The 23,587-nt window shown below is 51.0% G+C and overlaps 1 long non-coding RNA gene across 1 annotated transcript; it reads left to right on the top strand.

Annotated features, from left to right (window-relative positions):
• The first annotated feature begins 242 nt into the window (after positions 1–242).
• Positions 243–18,479, top strand: LOC122161187. Its single transcript, XR_006169117.1, has 3 exons — positions 243–3,509; positions 3,703–3,911; positions 4,604–18,479. It is a non-coding gene; the product is annotated as an uncharacterized LOC122161187 (long non-coding RNA).
• Positions 18,480–23,587: the final 5,108 nt, after the last annotated feature.

Genomic DNA, 23,587 nt, shown 5'->3' with positions numbered 1-23,587 from the left:
GGAACCAGGAGCAGGAAAGCTCTGGAGTTTTTAAACTGGTAAGTCCCAAACAAATTGTATGCTCCCTAAAATGAGCATCTCCTCGGGGTGGGGAGCAAACAGTTAAAAATACATACAACCACATCTAAAAAACAAAAATAAAACCAAATCCAGCCAATTTAAAAAACAAAAAACAAACAAAAAAAAAAAAAAACAAAAAAAAACAAAACAAAAAAAAAAACAAAAAACAAAAAAACAAAAAAAAAAAAAAAAAAAACAGGACATAGAGGTTAGGGGGAGGTGATCAGAGGACTGAGCCAAGAGGCTTTACACATCCCGACTGGTACAGGCAGAAGACAGCTGCATGCAAGGCAGGCCCCGGTGCTGCTGCCATGGGGAGGTCCCATATCCCTTTTACAGGAAGAGGCAGCCCTCAGGGAGGACAGAGCAGCAGCATGAAGGGGTTACGAAGTTTGAAGCCTCGTTAACTGTGTGTCCTGCCATGCAGAGCTGCCTCCAGCTTCATGCCCAGCAGTAGCAGTCCCCTCACACAGCCGTGCATCCCAGCTGCCCCCGTTGCAATGCCTTTAGGGTGGAGGGAGGTGGAGCAACTCAGCATGGATGGTGTGGGGGGAGGCAGGGCTGACATACAGTTGTTTACATCATTGCTACTTCCTCTGTACCGATTCTGGAGGGAGAGCAATGGTTTACTGGCAATGTTTCCAACTCAGATGTTAAAAAAGGGAACTGCTAAATGTTCTATCAACCCCCCCCCCTCAAGCCCTCCCATATTTCCATGTACACACAAACTAGCAGCAAGAAGCAGAATGGGAGGACTTGGAGAGCTGACTTCCCTATCCCAGGAGCAGATGGCCAGAGCTTCCAGTGTCCAGCTGATGAGCAGAAAGTGCTGACCCCACCGAGGACTCCTCCAGGATGAAGGGGATGTAGATGGACAAGGAGAAGGCTGCAGACAGGCTCACAAGTGATTGCCTGGTAAAGACTCACTTTCTGCCTACGGGGCAGACAGGACTGGCCACCACCTTTCCCCTCATCAAGGCATCCCAGGGCGTCCATTACCTGGAACAGACTGGATGACAAGGTAATCCTTCCCTAACACTGCTGTACAGGGGAAAGCAGATCCCTTTGACACTGCTCCAGGTATGATGAGTATCCTGCCAGTCCTCCTCACCGTAAGTATGCTTGGTTCAGTCTCTGGTGATGAAGGTGTAAATAAACCCGGTGCCTGCTCCTCTGCTGCACTGTGCTTAGGTGGCTGTTGCTGCCTCCTGCTGCTCTAGCTCATCATCTTCATAGTCTGAGATGTAGGATTCCATGCTCTGCTTGGCCAGCAGCTCTCTTCGGGCTTGGAGTCGCTCGCAGCGAGGGCAGCGCGTGGACTTGAAGCAGGACTTGTGGTAGCAGGCTTTGCATTCTGGGGGAAGAAAAGGAGAGCAGCTGAAGGCTGGCACAGGCTGCCTGGCTCTCCACACCTGCAGAGAAATGCTCCAGATTTGTCCAGGAGGACAAACACCAGAAGCAGGCGTTTGGCACTGCTGAAAGCAGCAAGAACTCATGCTGTAAAGTACCTAACTTGAAACTGCTGTAGTCTTAACTTTGACCCTGCAGCACACGCTTCACTACAGGGCAGGGCTCCTGCCCTGGATGAGCAAATACCATTGTAATATTATTTTAAACACTGTTGTAAACAACAACTGATCTGCTGCTGTTATCATGTGGTGCAGACATAGGCTGTTCATAGAAGCACTGTGATCTGGCTGCCTGTGTTTGGCTCCACGCTTCTTACTGGCACAAAGCCACTCAAAAATGAAGAAGCAGACATTGCTGACCCCCTTCCTGTTTTTCCCCATACCTCACCTTCACATGTCTTGCACTTGTTGAGCTCAAAGGGGAAGATGATGTCCCCTTCATTCTGGCAGAACTCGCAGATGAAGCCTTTGGCTTGGCACAGCTAGGAGAAAAGGCCAGGAAGAAAGTAAGCTCGACGCTCCTCATCTCCCTGGAGCTGGATAGTAGGACACGGTGTCTTGCTCTACCTATGTGGGACAGTCCATCCCCAGCATGAAGTATAGCAAGGCAGAATCAACGTGTTAAGGATAAAGTCAAAATAGGGTAAGAAATATCCTGCATGTGCTGGGTAGCAGTTCTGTGGAACAGGTGAGAGCAGCAAGCTTGTAATCAGTTAATTCTGTGATTGCTCTGCATGTCAAAGGCCTTCCCACTGGCTATTTACACAGAAAGCCTACCCAAAGGGTGTTTCAGAGCTGTGCAGTAGGTGGCTATAGAGGCCTTACCATGCATTTCTCAACGTGCAGGCTGCCTGCCTTCAGGAGCTCTGTCAAGCGAGGCACCAGGTCCCCCCTCTTGGTGGCACTGAGGTCACTTAGAGAGTAGAGATGCAAATCCTCTGTCAAGTGGCCAGGCACCGCATCGAAGGAGTCCAGGAGACTGCAAGGACAGCAAAACTGGAGCTCAGAGCAGAAGAACTCTACTGAGTCAGATACAGGACAGCAAACAGCTTAACATCGCACCCCAGGACTCACTCTTTAGCTAGCCGGCAGGTCTTAAACATGTTCTTCATGTGGAAGAGCTGGATTCGCAGCAGCTGGAGAGGAAGGAGGGACACAAGGGATCAGTAAACAGATCACAGACCTTAACCAAACACGTCTGCCCCATTTCCTGCATTGGTGAAAAGGCTGCTGTTCCCCTGGTACAGGAGTGTTTACACCACGCTGGATACAGCGAGCACAACCAGTCACCACACACTCCAGGAAATAAACCAAGGCCCAGCTGGACACCAAGCAGAAATACCTTCCCATTCTGTGCTACTGCACAGGAAACAAGATACGAACGGAAACCCACAGCGCTGAGGTTTTAAGCTTCAGAAACTGAAATATCCGCTTCTCCTCAGCTTCTCCAGCGCACGATTTACAACTGGCAGCCACCCTCCCCCTGCAAGCCCCATCCAGGAAGGTGAGGGAAGGGGCTTACCCACACTTGGTTGAGAGACTTCACCTTCCGGTACAGGGCAGGATTGATATCTTGCACGTTGAAGAGCGGGTCGCTCCAGATCTTGCTCAGCAGGTCTTTGGAGAAGTTGCTCACATAGTACTTGCTGAAGTCCCACTTGCGCAGGATGCGGCTGGGGATGACTGTCTGGGCGTTCTCGTGGCAGCACTGGCAGAAATACTTCCCCAGGTACTCACAGTACCGCAGTCGCTTGATGTAATCTAGCCAAGCCCAGGGGAAGGGGGAAGTCAGGTGAGGTGCAGGCTCTGCCCATCCGTGTATCAACATTTCCAGCGAGGAAGGCGTTCTGCCTTGCCAGCTCCTCCTCCAGCAACAGACTGCTCAACACTGGAGCTTGAAAGCACGCTGCAGGCTGCAAAATTCTTTGAGGACCACAACCCACCCATCAATCCATGCTGTTAGAGGAGTGCACAAAAGCTGTGACCCAAATTTGTGGATACAGACACTGCAGACCCACCAGGCTACCAAAGGATAGGAAGGTCAGTGTTGCAAAGACTGTCCATTTACAGGTCCTCAACACATGTATGCTGACATGTGAGCAGAGCTGGCAAAGGCCTTAGAAATGACACCATGAAGGAGCATACCATCTTCCCAATGACCTCATGCTGAGCTCTGCTGCAATCCACCCACTCTGCATCTTCCCACTCTCACAGGTTATTCCCTGCTTTCCAGCTATTGCTCAGCACTCACCAGGATCGGTCCGGATGCCACAGCCTGCACACCGGTAATTCTGCTTGGCCACAGCTACCTTCCTCCTGTCCAGAGACAAAAGATGACATAAGTGAATCCAGGCCTGATGACACCCAGCACCTGACAGCAGGCGCTGACACAACTCTGGACATGCACATCCACATTCCTTGCAATGAAAGCGTGGATGACAGGTAAGTGGAGGAAGAAAGCCTTGTTGCACACTAAAGATAGGAAGCACAGGCACCACGTGGAGATGGCCAATGTGGATTTAGCAGGCTGAGAGTAGAGAAGCCCTGCTAGCCAAGTAGGAAAGACAATCAACCATGGAAAAACCTAAAACAAACAATGGGGAAAAATGGGGGGAAAGGGCAGGTACCCAGAGAGCACTCTACTGTATGAATTCTTACGTTGGGGCTGGGTGAATGTTGAAGATGATCTGTGGTCGTGGGGGGGCCCACTCCAGGTTTCCACGCACCCGAATCCTCAGCTTGTAGATGTCAGCGTGTTCTCCGTCATCAGGAGAGACGGGCAGAGAGTCGGGGATGGGCAGGAGCTGGGAGAGGCAAGTAAAAGGATCAGACCCCTGTCTAGAACTACACAGGCAATGCACCTGGCTGGTGCCTGGCACCTACTGCCTAGCCCTGTCCCAACAACAGGCTGTTGTGGCTGAATAGAGGGGCTGGAAGAAGGGATTTCCCCAGGGGTTTGAGCACTCTGCTGTGTGAGGCTGCAGGAGCGGAGCCCAGCACTGCTGCACCCTATTTACACATGGGCTCTTCAGGAACTTTCACTATTTCCAAGCAGCCCAGTTTCCTGGGCAGGTCTCCTCATGCTTCCCAAGCACAGCCTAACTCCGAGCTCACTGGGGTGTGTGATGCTTCAGCCCTTCAGGGCATGGGCAAGCTGAAGAGCCTGGCAGAGTTGGGCACCGTGCAAGATGAAGATCCTGGTACTGAATGTGATGCCTTCAAGGAGTCTGATCGTATGTCACCCAGATCCCCAGAACAACTGCATATCAAAGAGCAACCTGCACTTCAAGGAGACCAAACAGCAGCCTCTGTGAAGAACCCAGTGGGGGAGGGCTGAGCACAAGACAGGTAAACCCACCACGATGCCAAGTTTGTTCTCTGCAGACATTAGTAGGAAAAGGCCAAGGCACTGCTGCCCAGGAAGATGTGGTAGCAACACCCTATGAGAACATGCTGCAGGGGGCAAGGAAGAAGCCACACAGCTGGGCTGAGTGCCTTCCAGGGAACTGTCAGCACCACTAGGGGATACCTTCTGTTCTTTGTGAGGTTTTTCACTCCTTTCTGGTTCCTCCACAAGACCCAGACCCCACAGCCCCATGACAGCTCATTTCCAACACTGGTGCCTCAACAAAGGAACCATTTGGCATGTTGACAGTCGAGCAGTTAGTGCACACTGTGGCCCATGCATGTTCCCTCCAGGCACACTCCCAGCATCATCCACTCCCAGCGTACCAGCAGGAGTTTTTTGGAAAGCTGCCTTTTCTTATACCAGCCAGGATGCCTAAACAGCTTTTTTAGAGACCATCTCAGGCCCTGAAAACCAACAGCAAACAAGCAATCAAGATGCCTAGCAAGAGCAGTGGGTGAGCAGCCATGCAGGCCTTGCTTATGCCCCAGCTCTAGGGCATTTTGCCCCAGTTGTGCCCAAGCACAACTTTTGCTTGGGAGCCACTGCTGTTCCCAAACTGCTGCCTCTGTCCTCTCAGCCCTCTCGGCTGTTAGCCAAGGCACTGCACAGCAAGCGGCAGGGCCTGGACAAAACCCATCCTTCTCTCCTCCAGTTTCATCAGAACTAGCAAAGGCCCTGGGCAGTGGGCATGGAGCCAGGGAATGTGTGAAAAGGATCAAATAATCGGTGAGCTGGGATTTCCAAAGAGCAGTGAGAGCTCTGCACTGTATGCTTTTCCAATCACCGTGCCTCAGTACTGCCCTGCTCCTGTGCTGGCACCTCCAGGCAGTGCCCATGTACCTTGGTAGTGCCACCCCAGTCACTGTCACCCTCCTGTACACAGACATACTCACACCCCTACCTTCTGCGGGGCGTCATGTTCAGGGACCAGCCATTCCAATTCGGAGGCAGCTGGCAGCTGCATGCCCTCAAACTGCTTCAGCAAACCCATGGCCACAGCTTCTGCAGAGTTTGAATTGCCGAATGAATGGGATCTAGCCAACAAAGGAAGCAGTTAGTACTAGGGGTCTCAAAGCTGTGCTGCTTCACATTCCCCCATTCTCTGATGCTAATTCTCAGCTCAAGCAGGGACACAGCTTTACACCTGTCCCAGATGAGAGAGAAAGGCAAGGGAAGCTCAGAGCCAGCAGAAACCAGAAGCCAGGCAGGCCATATACTCCAAGTCATGCCAGCTCCTCTTCCCAGCCTCCTACCACTAGAAATTGTGGGGATCTTCCCAGACACAGCCACATCATATCTCATGTCCACATAGCATGTGAATGATCTTTATCATCCCAGGTGCTGCTTTCCAAATTCAAAAATAGGACCCAGCTGTGCCTCACTGGTAAGAAAATGTAGGGATGGAGGGAGGGATGTGCAGTCCAGTGCAAATCAGCAGCTGAAGCACGTGGAAGTAGAGCTGGGCAGGAAAGGGAACTGGGTACCAAGATGTCTCAGTGCAAGTTGAATACGTACATGGAGTCTGAGGAGAGAAAGGGCTTCCTGCTGGAGTCAGGGTTCCTCTTGATGTCTGCATCTGAATCAGAAACAAACATGATGGAGCAAACTGGGCAGGGCTGAAGAATACATTCACTCCAAACGGAAGCTTCATTTTAAAACTCGTCAAGCTGTTTAAAAGCACAGAAACTACAACATCAGCTTCTACCAGTGATACAGAGCAGCAAGGAGAGGTGCAGTCAAATTAATCACCTATTGGGAGTTACAAGGTAAGGCACAGTGGGATGCTGCAAAAACACAGCCAGGATTTGGTGTGGAAGGTGGTGCAGGTCACACACCAAGTCCTAGTGTTTACACAGCCTGTAACAGTGCACACAGCTGCAGCTAGGAGGGCACAACAGCAAGGTTAGCTGGAAAGTTTAGTAGCTCTTTATACAGTACAGGTGCTGCAGGGCATTAGCAATGGGACGCAAAACCCTCCTCCCTATTGAATCATACAACTCAAGATAAGTGGCTGTGCCACAGCTTGTCAGCTGTTGCACCACAGCACTGGCAGCCTGAGTTCTGCGCTCAAGAGACGAGTCAGCATCCATGTAGCTGCAGGGGTCAGTCCTATGCAGAGGCACAGAGCCATGAGGCTCTCTCTGGGAAGCAGAGATCCAAGATCTCTGGAATAGACCTGGGTTTTACCACATCCCTCCTCAGGGCCAGGATGTGGGCACCACAGCAGTATCCCAGTGGTACCTCCCCCCCATGTGTGGCTCTGGAGTCACTCTGCTCTGCTACCTACGCAGGTCAGTGACACAGACCACTCAGATTCTGTCCAGGCACCAGCTCATGCTTGCTCTGCAGCAGAAAGCTAATGCCCCGAGCCGTCAGCTTTGCTAGGAAGAACGGGGTTGCTCCAGCAGAACAGGGAGCAAGAAGTTCTGAAGAAGTGCTCTCCTGAAGCAAATGACTCTTCAGCTGCTCCTGGCTTCAGAAAGGGAAGGGTATGCAAAGAGCCCAGGTTGAGCCTCGATAGATCTTCACTAAGTTTACAAACTCATGCTAGCAGAGGTCAATGTGGACATGTAACACTGTGTTTGACATCCATTGCTAGTAACTGACACACGAAAGCATCCTGATGCTAAGGAATCCACCCACCTACATCATGCAAACAGACTTCTTGTTGCAGAAGAGAGGGAACTCAGCCAAAATGAGCCTCCTAATCACATAGATACACTGCAGATATATCTACCATGCTCTGAGGCCTTTGGTTCTGTGCAAGAAGGCTTTGCATGACCCTAGAGTACGACAAACTCAAGCAAACAGTGGAGCACACACAGTATAGGACAGGCCAAGCACTATGAGGAGATCTTGGGCAGAGCACTGCTATCATCTCAGGGAGGGCAGAGGGATCCAAACCTGGCCCTAGGCTCCCCTGGGTGCTGGGATCCTATCATCACTCCCTCCCCACTCTTAATTGCAGACACTCCTCAAAAGTCTCCACTTAGCTGCCCCAAATGTCTCCGCTGCTAACGCTTTCACCATGTGGGACAATCCCCAGGGGGTTGGTGAACAGCACACAAAGGCAGGGAAGTCACCTAGCCCTGAGCTGCCAGCTTTGGGCCAGGATGAGCCAACTCTGCATTGAATTCATAGGATACAGCAGGATTGACGGGAAGCTCTGAGCACTAGCATCTCCAGCAGGAGCAGCACACTGATGTCAAATGCTGACAGAAGAGATCAGCAGCTAAGCAATACCAGGCTGCACATGATCACAGCATCCAGGGCCTCCAGTGGGTAAGAAACACCTCTTTCCAGCTGTTCTCACTACTTTTCCCTCAAAGACCTCTTTCTAGAAGGATTCCTCCCCAAGTCAGGTCTGGTCAGGAAGGGAAGGGCTGGCCACAGTTTGAATCAGAGTCATTGCACGCCAGCTCTGTGGAATCAAGCAGGATGACTCTTCCCCAAGGCACCAACAGCTTCAGAGTGCTTCAGGCCTGTGCTCGCTCTGCCTTGTGGCCAAAAGCTGGCAGTAGAGTCATTCAAAGAGCAAGATTCCTTTCTTTGTGGTTCCCTCCTTGTCTTGTGTGTGATCAGAGAGGCAATTGTTTTCAGCAGGGCAGCTCCATTCAGAGCCATCGTGTTAGAGGGCAGCACCTCTGAGATGGGCCTCTGGTGCTGCAGCAGAGGACTGCTGTCACAGAGCCCAGCAGCTACAGAATTACAGCGCTATGCTTTTGCCTTCCTGAGTCCCACCCCAGGCTAGACAGGTTTTCCAAGCAGCAGGCATGTTTTGTGTATTCAAAATGCTGCATGGAAAAATCCCCTGAGGGGTGGTGACCAGGCAGAGCTCCTCTGCTTCCTCTTTGCTCCCAGCAAAGCACCGTCCTTCCACAGCTCTTCTTGCTGACACTTGGATGACACTGTGTCACTGTTCCCAAATCAGAAAGCATGAGGAGCTGGTTTACGTGCACTGAGCTGTGAGGAAGGACAGTTGAAATACCCACACCGGAGACTTAGGTCAGGGCCTGACAGTAAATTTCAGTGATTTGTTGCCTGATCTGAAGCTGATCTACTGATGAACTCGATACCTGATGACCCTGTACAGATTGAGGCCTCTGCACTCCCTGCAACACCCTGAGGGGGCACGCTGAGAACTGTGCACGTGCAAGGCACACACACGCACACACCTTGCACACACACGCACGCGTGCCAAGGGAGCACTGCAGGTACTACCTGAGAACAAGGAAGCCATTGACACTGAGAGGCCGTCCTTGGACATTTGAATCAGGTTAGATCCATCGTTACCATCTGTATAATATGGTGATGACAAAACAGTTCACTTCAGTGCTTTGGCCAGACCAAAGGGAAAGGGCATAACACAAAAGCAGCACTCGCATGGGAGAAGCCAGAACTAAATTCACACACACCTAAAGGGACTTCAAAACCAAGTCCAAAATCTAGCTCTCAGGAACTGAAATGGGGGCTTTGCTGTCAAGTCACAGACAAGAAGATTGAGAACTTTATAAACTGAGACCAGATTGCTCCATCTTCTCTCATCTCACCTCTAAAGTCTAAAGCGTGAACGAGGTACTGCTGAGATATGAGCCATCCATCCCAGAGGACAAACGAGGCTTTGAAGGAAAGGGATGACCAGGGACCTAAGGCAGGTCTCCTGCATGCAACAGGCTCAGCCGCACTAGCAGCCAGGAGCAGAGACCAGGAGCAGTACAGGTCAGGGGCTGACCAGCACCCGCTGCTCCCACCCAACACACAAGTCTGCTCCTACTGCTTGGGGAGGAAGAAAGCAGGGTGGCAGCCCTCCCATCTCTCCCTGGCTGTGACAGCTGCTCTGTGACCTGGCAAGTGAAATGGAAACCATGTGCCAGTTCTGAATGCTAAAGAATTATAGAGGATTTTGAAGGAAAGTCATGCCACCACATGAGAGAAACTGGTTGATCTGTTCATGCTCAGCATTCAGCCATTTGTTTGGGAAAAGCCATCCTGAAGGCTGAAGGGACATGCTCTCATTTAGTGTGACTGAGCTCAATGCAACCAGGCCCAGGAGAAGTCTCTCTCTGTGCAAGAAGCTAATGCAGCCATTGCCTCTTACCTCGGATCTCGTACTCCTCCACATCCTCCGCAGAGCCCGAATCAGACAGGCGCGTGGAGCCATGGGAGCTGAACTGGGACTCACTGTCTGTCGCCACAAGGCCTGGGAGATAAAGGGAAGGCAACACAGCCAGGCCATCAGTGCGAGCAGCTGAACGGGGCACGGACAGCAAAGGGGTAAAGTGATAGCCAGCTGTGACCAGGGAAGGGTGGATGGCAAGGATGGAAAACAGGTTCTGTGGCTTCTAAATGAAACCACATTCCTTAACTCAGTGTCACCAGGGCACGAGTGTTACGCATATATGGTATCGGCCCCGCTACACTGTAATATGGCAGGGTTTCACAGATCTCTGCACCACCCTGTTAGAAATGAACAAAAACATCACCCACTGTCTGAGCCCATCTCCTGGCAGCTAGAGAACATGTGCTTGGTGCGGATCTGCTGGCGCCTAATGCGAATCTTTTGTTTGAGCTCCTGGATCTCCTTGTCGCTGTCTTCCTCTTCCTCCTCCAGCTGCCGGCTCATCATGTTGCATTTCATCAGCTCGATAGCAGCAATCAGTGACTCTGAGATGCTAAAGTGAGCATTCTCCTGCAAGGCAAAAGCAAAAGTATTTGAGGCTGTAGCACAGGGAAAATTGGGAAGCCTTGGTAAAATATGGTTTAATATTTTCATCCAGAAAGGTGGCAGAAAGACCTTATACCTTTCTGGCCCTATGAAATCTCACTCTTCTATGAGAACCTAGAAATCAAAGCCTTTTGAGGCAACAGAAGTGTTGCAAAACATAGGGCAAGTCTTACAAAGTGGATGTGCAACATCTCCATGCTGGGGAGTCAACACATGCCCGTAAGGAGCCACAACAGGCAGCCAAGCTGCTGCATGTAACACTAGATGGGCAAATCTTTGAAGCCAGCCATAAATGAGCAACTCAACTTGAAAGTTCTATGCCCAGCTCTATAGCAGGAAATAGCATGTGATTATCTCCCCCACAGAGGAAGGTAGCACTGAATCTGCAGTAAAATTTCTCCAGAGAGAAATCTGCCTCCCTCACCTTTTCCAGATCTGCACAGCTGCCAAAGTCCTGCTCAGAGAGGTAACTGATGAGGGACTGCCCTTCTGAGGGTCTTCTGAACATTCCTTCCCCCGAGCTCAGGTACTGGCCAGAGTCTGGAAAAACAAGACAGCAACATTATGAAGGAAGGACCAGGAAATCCACTGCTCCAAGCACTGGGTAACAGCCCATGCTCTGTGTTAGTTCACACAGCCAACAGCTGTTTATCCCACTCTACAGACAGAACTAGATCCAGCTTCATCCACTGTAATGGAGAACAGCAACCAACACAGGGCCATTACAATGACAGCAGGCATCCTGAAACCATCCAGCCCTCCAGAACATCCCACCCTAAGCAGGAAGGAGCAGGAGATCACTTGACTGTTCTGGCTGCTATCAGATGTTCTCCTGCTTCTCTGTGGCTCTTGGACAGGAGGCAGCAGTAATTTTGGAACAATGACTAGGGCCAGCTCTGCCCTGGAGCACAAGGAGACCTTGACCTCAGGCAGCCCTAGGGCACCACCACAGCACATCATTAATAATCATCATCCCCACACATCCTGGGCAAAGCTGCTAAGACAGCAACCACGAAAGTACTCCTGGCAGGCCCTCATAACAGCCTTCAGGTAGCCAGTGTTTGTTATTCGGGATAAAAAGAAAGAGAAGGCATATGCCAAATAACAAAACAATATGAATAACAGACATGCTCTAGCATACTGTAGGTAGCAGAGTGGATACACACCCATGCCAAAAGGAAAAACTTTTAATGAGCTGCTCAGCATTGATGCTGCTGGACCCACAGAGGCTCCTGCAGAGCCCACATGTGAGCACTGCAGCGAGTCTTCATTCACCCAGAAGGCCAGACAGACCTTCAGGGTGCAATCTGCAAGCTAACAAGCCTTTCCAGTTCCCAACCAGCTCACTACAAGCCATCTCCTGCATGCCTGCATCCCACAAGCAGGTGCCAGAAGCTGAGGCTGCTACAGTGCATGCCCAGGAGCAAACATCCCCGCTGATGCTCACTGTACTTACCATACTCCATGTAGAGGGAGCTGGGCGTGCTCAGTTCGCTGCTCTGGGTGGAACCAGAGACCATCCCTCTTCCTCCACCTGTATCTGAATGGGATTCTGCAAAGGAACAAGACAACACCAGGCACATGTCAGCAATCCAGGAGTGCCCAGCCCAGAGCATGGTGTGAAATGAAAGGAGATCATCTTCATATGGGCGGGCACAAATGGATGGGAATCAACACGGGAAATCCTCCACTTGTCTCACCTGCTCTGTGCCATGCCTGAAGTCAAGCCCAAGTGGGAAGACAAACTAGAGGGGCATTTCAGGCAGCAGGGGATGGGTGAAAGGGAAAGAAAAAAAGGCCATGACAATTACGGATCAGTCAAGTCCTGAGCCTTCCTCTCTTTATGCCGTGCAAATCTGGAAAATGCAATAGTTCCTGCAAGCACCTCTGACAGCCTCATCTTCCTCCTGGAGCAGTTCCAAGGAAGAATCACCCCATAAGGCTGGGACACGAGACATGGGGACATCTAAGCAGCCAAGGGATCTGTGAGGCTCGTGGCCTGGACAAGAGTGGAAGGAGGCATCTGAAGGATACACTCTTGCTCAGCTAGGAAAACCCAGGTTTCCTGCATACCAGAGCCAGGATCACAGTGATCAAGGCCACCTCCCCACACATGCTGCAGGGCTGCACACTGCCAGGCAGAGCTGGTGGGGACCGCCAGGAGCTGGCCTCATTGGGGACAAACAACTGCCAGAGTTTTGCAGACAGCAAGGCTCCAGAGAGCAGCTGACTTGGCTGGGAAGGCCCAAAAACAGCCTACTGCTGGAAAGCAGCACCCTGCAGCTCCTGCTGAAGCCGGAGCCAGAGCAAGGAACAGGACTAGGCACATCTGTCCCTGCTTTTGCCAAGTCTAGGAGGAGCCTTCCCAGCCATGGACTGCTCAGCACCCAGGGCCATCAGCATCAAACTGCCCCTTGCTGCAGATCTGCCCCATGAAAAATATCACATTGAAGCCCACGCCTTCAGGGCTACCAGCCCTTGGCCACCAGGGGCAACCTCTTCTGGCTCCCAGAGTAATGGGGGAGAGGAGACGGTGGGGGAAGAAGCTCAGGGACTTGCTGGTCAGCACTTCCTAACGCCATGCAGAAGAGCTGGGTGCCAGCCTTGGTCTGGACCACTGCTGCCAAAAACCAGGCTGGGATCTTCAGTCAGGCCACATGCATAAACCTGAGGCACTTCAAAGCACCTGGGGCTCCTGGGAGAAAAAAAATTTTGTTTGCTTTCTAAATGGATATTAATGAGTTGATGGAAATTCTGAACTGAATGCAGTGATCACTAATGAGGCTGTTTTGCTGGCTCCCAAACCTGCCACTGGATCTTCTATTATAATGGTGATATCCCTGAGGCCTCCTGGACAGACAGAGGAGGAAGAGGGCAGCATTAAGGGAAAGAAAACAGAGACAGACTGGTTACTACGCAGCAAGAACTTTTGTTTCTCCCATGTAGGCAGCACCAGCAGGACTGACTCCCACAAAATGGTTGTCCCTTCACTCCCAAATCCTCCCACCATGCATTCACACACTCAAGAGCACAGAAGAGCCCAGCAGGTTACCAGCACCATGACAAGAGGCTCCAAAGTCTGCCATAGCTCTATCCCCCAAGTGGACAGGACCAGAGGGAAAGGAGAACAGCTAATTCTGCAGCATCTCTGCTATTTGCTAAGCTTCCAGTGAAGGCCACAGCAGAGCTGCTAACACCAAAACTAGACTGGCCCACAGCATTCTGATGTCAGCCCATCACTCCAGTGTGGAGCAGAAAGATGGAGGGTAACAATCAAACCTCCAAATGCTTGCCCACTGCTCCCGTTGCTCATCTGACACGCGGAGTTGAAGGGACAGCCAATATCCCAATAGTGGTGACTCCCACCTGGCCACGGTCCCACCACTGTGCTCACACCCCACAACCACCCCACGCACCAAGCAAAGTAACCCCATTACCGTGCAATTTCCCCGAAGCCACGTTGGTGTCAGAGTGCGAGCGCAGGTGGCTCCTCTTGAGGACGCCCTGCGACACCGATGACTGTCCCTCTGAAAAGCTGGACCGGCGCAACAGGCCCAGGCCCCTGCTGCCACATCCGTTTGCCCCCCGATCCCCTGAGTCCAGCTTCTGGGAGCTGCTAGAGGAGAACATGTTGGAGCTGCTGCTCTTACTGCTGCTGGTGCTGCTGGTGCTGCAGGCCCGGCCACGGCGCCCCAAGTTCCCGATGGCCAGGTACTCCGGCCCATCGTTAGCATCGCTTTGTGATTCATCCTGACTCCCTGTCCAAGTGTCCTCACTCTGGCTGGTGGTGCTGGAACTCATCTCGTTGGCTGGAGAGAAGGGGTCTTTGGGTGAGGGGATGTGGGATGGAGGGACAGCGCTGGGCTGCTCCAGAGGAGACCTGCCCTCGCTGAAGAAGGAGGACTGCGAGGCCAGGCAGTGTTCCTGGGGTTGGCTGGAGCTTGAGCTGATGGAGGAGCTTGCTGGTCTCCTGTCTGGACAGAGAGAAGAAGAGAATGTCACATATCCTCTGTGCGACCCCCTAAGCCAGCAAGGAGCCCAGCCTGAGCTTCTAGCACCTCTGGTTACCTGAGAGCCCAGAGGAGGCCGGGTGAGGCAGGCTAGAGAAGGACCCACAGTGGTGCTGCTGCATGCAGCCTGGAGACAGGGTATAGAAAGACCCAGGGAGCGCAGTCAGGCTCTGACTCTTGGTCACCGAAGACAGACCTTCACCCTTCCTGGTAAGCTGAAGAGAGGAAGCATCAATAAATCAGCATCTCAAAGGAGCAGCTTAAGAGACAGAAAAAACTGGACCTGCAGGGCCTGCACAAGCACCTGGTTACCAGCCAGCACAGCCCTGGGGCTGCAGGATGGGAGAAACACGCTGCAGCAAAGAAGGGAAGCAGCTCTTTATGCACAGCGAAGCAGCAAGCTCCATCTGGAAATTACCAGGCTCTCAGCGAGATGATCTAGGCAGCCCAGTGCCCCAGGCAGGCGGCTCTGTTGTCCTACAGCATCGTGGTCACACATCTCTCCTGTCCCAGCAGAGGGACCTGAGGAGCACACGGAGGGCAGTGATGTGCCGGCCAGCTGAAAGAACACAGACCCTATTTAATGAAGCATCATTAATTGCTCTCCTCTGGGGAGCTCTTTGCAAAGAAAGCAGCTGCTGTTCTCCTATGAGGAGAGGGCAGCTGGCACTGGGAGGCACTGGGATGGTGGCGTCACCAGCAGGAGGGGGAATCTGGCTGTCCTGGGTGCTGCCCAGCCCTCTGAGTGTGGCTGACCCTGAAGCCTGGGTCTTTTGGAGATGGCTTTAGAGGTGTCTCTTAAAAGGATATGGCTCCTGAGCCTCATATTCAGATTCTTGATGACAGCCAGAACCGAGGTGCCTCACTACAGACATTTCCTCCCATCCCTCCAACCCCTTCCTTTTGCTATTTCCCAAGTCCAGGCCCTTGTCCAAGGGTTCTGTGTGCTGTGAATGCAATATTGTATGAGCAGCCACAGCCGTACAGCATTTAGGGAGGGCCAGATGCAGAAGCCAGGGGTCTCAGCTCACCATGGATGTGTCGATCTGAGCCAGCAGCCTGGGGTTGTTCTGCTCGACAGCCTCCAGGCACTGCAGCATGGCTGTGACATGGGCGTCACTGAGCAGGAAGGCTGTGTCTGCAGAGAGAGAATTACTGTCAGGGGGCTTTCTCCCCACCGCCACCAGCATGAGGGTAGCAGGAGGTATATGATGCTCTTCCTGCAGCAGTCCGCAAGGAAAAAATTGTGAGAAAAGCCACCAAAGTGCTGGATATAAAACTTGGCAATTTTAGGAAAAACCTACATGAAGAGGAGGAGATGAGAGCTTTCCTCACCCAGCTAAAACCTGAGCCAAAAGATTTGCATTCCAAATTATTGTATCTGGTTCAAGGTTTTGTCTTAATTTGGGGGGTATCGAAAAACTTCTCTCTTCAGTACTCTAAAATACAAGATTAAAGAAAGATCCTGTCCCAGATCAGTTTAGATATCTTTGTCCTTGCTATTTATCTTTACTTTCTGACAAATTCTCAAGTTTTCACAAAAGTTCCTAATGTGCACGAATGGACTACAATTTTCACCTACAAAGGAGAAGCACAGCTGCATTTCCACACATCAGCAGAGGTCAGACCTTCATCTTTTTGTTTAGAAATATTCCGGGGGAAGGGAAAAAAAAAACAGCACTGTTTGAAACAGATTCAAAATTGACTTTCTTTGCACATTTTATTTCTTTGTAATGGGAAATGCATTTCTCCAAGTTTGCAGACTGGGACATGGACTTGAAACCAGACTGCTTGACTACCTGCAGCAGAAACCTTTGAGCCCATGCAAAGAAGCTGCCACAGCTCGATCTCCTAAGAGAAAGAAAATGAGAATATCCAACGCATTCAGACTTGCTCAAGCTCCTGTTAGGGCAGCAAGGAGGACACAGACAAGCAGGACGAAGCATGTTGCAGACAAGCTCACTGCAGAAAACTAAAGCTCAGCTCTTCTGACCTGCATCCATGCATATACAGTATGACACAGCACGCTTTGTCTGACAGCACAGATTGCACAGATGCAAACTTCCTTTTCTGCTGCTCCCCTCAAGCATGAGTTGGAAAATCTGCTTTCATACAAGGATGAAAAAGACTCATTTCTACTTGCCTGTGTAGAACTTCCTTATGTACTGCCTGTTCCCCAGGAGAGGTCTGAGCTGTGCTGAGAGGCAGTGGAACTGCAGGCTGTGCTGCAGCCACAGCTGTGCAATAGCTTGGTCACTGTGGCTGTCCAGGCTGGGCTGGCTGTTCTCATGCAGGCTGATGAACTGGAAATGAACCATGAAGGCACAAGTTAGGGCAAGAAGAAGTAAGCAGAGGAGCAGGGGTCGTTCCTCCTCACAGCTCTGCAGCACCAGGCACTGTTGGTGAGAATGCAGTCACATCCAAGCAGCCACCAAGGCAGCACAGGGAGACAAAAGCACCGGAGAGGAACAACACTTCAAAGGTCAGCCAGCATTGGTGACCAAAGTCCTACCCACAGCCACCAGCAATATGAATTTCAATGGCATGTTCTCCTACCCCTGACCTGGAGGGACCCCACACTCCCAAATCTAATTGCTTTCCTGCAGTGACAGTCATGTTCTTGCTGACACATTAACTGATGTGAACATTCTTGCTGCTCTACAGCAGACTGCAATGGAAAGCATGAAATCTGCTCACATGTGACAAAGAGCAGCGTGGTGCCTTCAGGTCTCAGAGCACTGAGGGCTGAAAGCATCCCTGTGCATAAGCAAACAGCAAAAGCTAGGCACAGAAGAGCCAATGAATGGTCAAGGCCAATATACAACCCAGAAATGGAACAGATGAAACCTCTGGAGATTTGTACAACTATAAATCCCTACTGTGTGCACAGAAGCATTGCTTGTGCCAACTCCCTTGGTGATGCCTGCTGTACCCAACCAAGGAGGCCATCCTGTGGGAAATTAGCAGCTGACTGTCTAACCCTAAACCACACCAAGTTCCTGGGATGTGGCTCACACACAACCACAGTGCTAGTTCGTCCCTCACCAGTGGGTTCGCAGCCCAGCTGCCTTCCTCCCCCAGGCTGGGCACACCAAGGCACCCACCAGAACTCACCTTCTCCAGGTGATGAGCAGAGCTGGGACTCAGCCGGCGGATGTCCTTCACGAACTGCCAGTAATCCTTCTGCCTGCAGTACACCTGCTGGGACAGGCTTGGTTAGGGCCCACCATACACACGAGCCTCGAGTGACACAACAACGACAGTACAGCTGGCTCAGAGAGCAAGGAGACGGCGTTCAATCCAGAACCTGTCAGGAGTTCCCACATCACTGGTCCCTTCCTGCCAGAGATGGACCTGGAGCAGCAGGCAGCACAAAACACATCCCAGCAGAACCTACAGCAACCACTGTCCTCCCATGCCAGTCACCAAGAAGGACACACCAGCATGGCTGAGCACCACAGATAAGAAATGTGATGCAGCACGTTCTTGGCATTGCATTCCTATCAGCTCCTTACTGCTGTTTGCCTTGGCTCTGTTCAGACAGTAAGTTATTTCTTCTTAGTTATTCTTCCAGTCAAAGAGGAACTGCAGAAGAATTGTTTTCCTCAACACTTTATCATGTTTAAGCACAGCCCCAACTGTTTCTCTTTCAAAAAAAGCTGATTTTTTTCCTCCATCTCTGCTTCCTCTTTCACAAGTGTCAGAGGAAGGGGTTTTGTTTTGTGGTTTACTTGTTTGGGGGGGTTACTTGTTTCTATTTTTAAGACCAAAGCACCAACACAGACATTTTGTCCCTTCATATTCAATTGGGGTTTTCTGGATAAAATAATAAAATTCATACAATAGTTAAAAAATCTCTTACAATGTACATACAGATTTTTTATTGTTTTAATTTATTTCTAGTCATAGCAAAAAAAGCTGATACAAAAATACATAACTAAAAGGAAGTTTCTCTGGAGTAAATATAATAAAAATCCTGCTAGGAAGCTGTACTTCTATGGGCCTCCCTTTGTAGCTAGTACAGATGGAGTACATAGCACTGTATAAATGTATAGACATACATATACAGAGAGAGACAGGGTATGTATAGGCAAAGCACTTGTAAGAAAGAACTGCCTTTGCACACAGCATCGGGAACAGCACTGTGCTGCCCTATTTTGCAGGTGTCTATTTCCTCAAGCTGTGGCATGAACTGTTACTAACACAGAGACAAGCAGAAATCATTCCAATCTCACTTCCAAAGCCTCCAAATAGCACGTCTATCAGAAAAGAGCACTGTACTCCTCCTGTTTAAAGGGTAACTTCTCTCTCTGCTCAAAGGAGATTGCTGGCCCACACCACTGCAGACTGACAGCACAGGGCATGACTTGACCAAGTGCTACGTGCAGCTCTCAGATCCAAGTAGCAAAGCTGAGATGGACTCTTCCATCGCATACATCGCATACAGCTCCTGGGCTCCAGCTGTGCAGCCCTTCTGGCTCCTCTGCACCTGGAGATGCCTGCAGTGTTGGAGCTGGTGGGAACCTGCCCAAGGCATGCCCTGCAGGCTTGATGTAATTCTTACTGAGAAACAACTGCTGTAATTGCAAGCTGAGGGGAGATCTTCAGCGTCTGCAGAAGCTCTCCAGAGCAGGAAAGAAAAATTCTTCCCAGCAGTCATGGAGATGGGGACAGCTGGATGAAAATGGTGGAAGCTGGATACAGGCCCCTTTCACACAGAGCACAGATCCGGCTGCCAGCCCCACTATTCACACAGCTAACCAGAACCAGCCAAGGCCTGCGGCTTCTCTTGCCAGGCCTCGCTGGGGCATTGTCCAAGGACACACCACGGGAGGTTGGCTTGTGGCACATACAGCACTGCTGCTTTGCTGCAGGATGCAGTGCGGCCAAGGGAGGAGCAGGCCTCCCCTCAGCAAAAACACCTGATGGAAGGAACACAGGCACTTCTGAGGCAAGCTCAGCTCCTGCCACAGGACCGTGGTGTGAGTGGGACTGAGGCCTACCTTGTCGTGGATGAGCCCATGGTACAGGATGCTGTGCATGTCCCTGCAGAGCCGCTCCAGGCCGCCATACTTGGACCAGACGTTGGGGTTGCTGGTGGACACCAACCCTTCCACTGTGGTCTTCAGGTTGCCCAGCAGCTTCCAGTGCTCTTTCCTGCAGAGGAACACAGAGGGTTGCCTAATGAGCACCAGATTCAGGGCACAAGGAGCTTCACAGCAGGCCAAGCTCACTCCATAGGCTCTGGTCAGAGCGAAACCTTTGGTGGCTCCAATGTACATTTCATAGATTCATAACTCACAGAATGGCTTGGGCCAAAAGGAACATATAAGCCCAGCCAGTCCCAAGCCCCACCAGCTCAGGCTGCCCAGGGCCCATCCAACCAGGCCTTAAATGCCAAATTGTGCATTCCTGCAGGGTTTTAACAAAAGCTTTGGAGATAATGGTTTAGAACGAAAGTTTAACCTTTACATTGGCAAGAGAAAACTCCGGTGTTTTACACACACAAAATCAACCAGATTGCCAAAATAAACAAAACAAGCAAATTAAAAAAAAAAAAAAAAAAAGAAATAAGAAAAAAGGAAAAACTGCTTTTTTGTCCTCGTGGCTTAAAGTGTGGGCTGTAAACTTCTTGCAGCGCAAAGAAGCATGCTATCAAGCAGTATAATCCCACTACTCAAAAATAAGCTTTTCTTGAAAATATTCCCATTTTGAGAGTGCTTTATTATTTCAGAACTGATTAAGTGAACGAGCAGATAATAAAATACTGGCTCTGCCTCAAGCTCCCCTGTATCAGGTCTCTGTAGGGAAACCTCACTGGCTTTAGCATTTACCCAAGCTTAGCTCACCAGGCAGCCCAGCCAGCCAGCAAAGCTTGTCACTTGTCACAGCAGCTCTGCAGCCAGGCTGCAATTCGTCAGCAAGCCTGAACACACTGTGAGCACACATCAGCAGGAATGTGCTCACGCACAGCTCGATAACACCACCGCTGCCCAGAAGAGAGGAAGCCCAGTGCAGGGCTGTGAAAGCTGCACTGCAGGAATTCCTAGAGCCGTACACTGCAATCGATGCCACATCTTCCTCTGCTGTTTGTAGCCCCATCCTCTCTGCCACTCCAATGGTAGAGAGAATGAAGCATGAGGAAATGCCGTTACGGGGAATAAGGCAGAAGGAAATTCCCAGCAAATCAGCCAGCCTGTGAAAGGCTGGAGAACTGCAAAATTGAGATGTTTCTATATTGCATGAGACCGAGCAGCTAAATGTTAGTAGATCCAGAGAAAAACTCAACAATGGAGATGTGTTTGCCCCAAGCCCCCCAGGTTTATGCTGGTTTGTGCCTGGACAAGGGCAGCTGTTTTCAGACCAGCCTAAAGATCAGAGTTTAATCATAGATTCCCAGCAAGCAGGTTTATCTCAGGAGAGAATGAACTAAACCAAAGGCAGCGTCCTAGAGCAGATGTGACCTGAAGAGACAGAGCAAACCTCATTCATCTGAACCAAGAGGCTTTTCCAGCCCTGCCCCCCTGCACCAAGCTCTGAGCAGCGGCACTGTCCCTGGCCAGAGAGCAGCTGCCAGACACAGAGCTCCACCAGCTCCTCCCCAAGGTCTTTCCAACACTCAGAGTGTGGAAATGCAAGTGAAAGCTCAGCCACGCTGCTCACTTTCCAGGTCTGTGAGTCAGGGAAACTCCCACCTCGTTATTTTGTGCTATAAAAAGCATGCAACGAGCACAGGGATGCAGGGTAGCAGAGCCTTGTGCTCAAAGACCCATCTCACTGCAGGGGCAGCTGTGGCCCCCCCCCCCAGAGGTTGGGAAATGGGGACTCCAACACAAAGGAACCCTCACACAAAATATCGTAACAGTGCCTCTGCCACTGCACCCAGCATGCAGGAAACAGTGAGCAAAATTAGAGCATCTTGGCAGAGATGATTCAGAACCTCCCAAAAGTCAATTAAATCCCTCAGTCAACAGAGAGACTCCCACTGGATGGGAATCATTGGCTCAAATGATTCAAAAGCATTTCACAAGTCGGACGCTTAGGACCCTACCCATTCCCATAGGACTGTATCCATGCAGCTGCCTCTGGGCTGGAACACGGTGCGTGCAGGAAAGCATGCAGTGACACAAGCCCAAATAAAAGAAGAGCCATACACCTGGCTGCAGGTGACAGCGAGGCAACACATAGCTAACTGCCCTCAGCTCAGCCTGGACTCACAGGTTAACCCTTAATTTGTGGCAGGATCTGCTCCTCTCTCATTCACAGAGATGCCAGGAGGGATGGAAAAAGACAGGGTGCCAGCTGCCCTCCAGTTCCCCATTTCAGCAGGTGTTCAGAGCAGCACTGAGAAATCTGCTTGGTTTTGTACCAAATAAGGAGAATCATTTGCAAGCTGTTGTTAAAAAAGCCTCACTCATCCTGACCTGACACAGGGGTAAGGCAAATTCAAATCACAGCACGAAAATACTTCTTCCAGGAAGTACAAAGCAAGCAACATGCCCAGGAGAGGTCACAGTACATGAGCAGACGCTTGCCTGCAAGGGACATGTGTGCAGCTTTCCCTGTGCCCTAGAACAGCCTGCTTTCCCTATCCAGATCAGCTGAGTGTGTTTGCATAGCTCCTCGCTGTACCCCAAATGCTGGGCTGGGAAGAAAGGAAGAGAGCTGGCAGGACAGGGGTCAGCCTGCTCAATACATGGGGCACCACCCGAAGCACTTCAGCTGGAGTCAGGGATGTGCTTGAATGCACTGATTTATATTTTCCAGGCGAGAATCAGGACGTGATCGGACTGCAAAGGAGATGCTGAGGAAAAACAGCTCGAGCTCAACAGGAGCAGCAGCATTTCCTCGGGGAAACCACGGCTGGGGTGTGGCTGCAGTAAATGGGGTTATAGTCTGAAGGGTGTGCTGGTGCACCGCTTCATACAGGAAAAAAGATAATTCTGCCCTGGACATGCCGAAAAATGAATTGGTCATTATATGAGAGCCTGATAACACCGGATATCAGTGAGACCGCAGGCACATCTCTCTCCCTCCCTGCATACACCCTCTGACTCAGCCCCCACTTCCAACCTCCAGCTCCGTGGGTCTGGGCACTCCCTCTCCTTACTATACCACACCAGCTCTGCTCCAGATACAGTCAGACCAATCTGTGGTCAGGAATTGTTCCAAACAAAACCGAAACTTTTGCTTTGCAGTAAGAAAAGAAGGAATAGAGCCTTGCAGCTGGAAATCACTTAATGGCACTGCTGATGAAAATGATGGGGAAATTCTGCGGGAAATTCTGCTTTTGCTCCCAGGGCTTTCTCAGTCCTTCCACATTAGCTAGGGCAGGAACAGCTCCTGGCCCAAATCAGCAGGGGTGACTCAGGGCAGGTGCAGGGAACAACGCTACTGAGTCAGGTAAGTTTCATTTAAAAGAGAAGAAACAACAAACCAGAATCATGGTGGTAGGTGACATCCCCAAACCTGAATCCTTCTTACCAACGTGTGCTGAGTGCACCCCAATGCTCTGCAGGATGCACCAAGCAATGGCTGCTCTCTACCTGGAGGCATCGCCTGATCCTTCTTAGCACACTAAGGAGCTTGGAATGAGGGTGCTGGGGTCATTTGTGGGCAACAGCAGGTGACTTCTGCTACATTTCCCAGGGACACAGCCTGCAGCTCCCAGGGCAGCAGGTACCTGTGGCTGTGTGCATGCTGCTATATGCACGGGTTCCCCTGACAACAAGCAGCAAATTTCCTTCTGCTCTGCTGCCTGCTTGGTGCTTCTGGGAAAAGAAATTAAAGAAATGCTGGCTTAGTGTGATTCATCTACAGCAATGGCAAGGGGCAAGGGGAGTCCCAGAGCTCCCCTTGCCCCACAGCACCCTCCCTGCCTGGGAAACCAATGGACCACAATCTAGGGCACCTCACTGGGAATTAGGATGCTACATCATTTGCACACAGGACAACGAAGCTACACCAGGCCCCT

The sequence above is a fragment of the Centrocercus urophasianus genome, unplaced genomic scaffold, assembly GCF_019232065.1.
Source record: "Centrocercus urophasianus isolate 14NV4802_14NV808 unplaced genomic scaffold, USGS_Curo_1.0 seq_19, whole genome shotgun sequence".
Classification (NCBI taxonomy): Eukaryota; Metazoa; Chordata; class Aves; order Galliformes; family Phasianidae; genus Centrocercus; species Centrocercus urophasianus.
The sequence above is the reverse complement of the archived record's forward strand: the minus strand, read 5'-3'. Positions and strand labels throughout refer to the sequence as shown.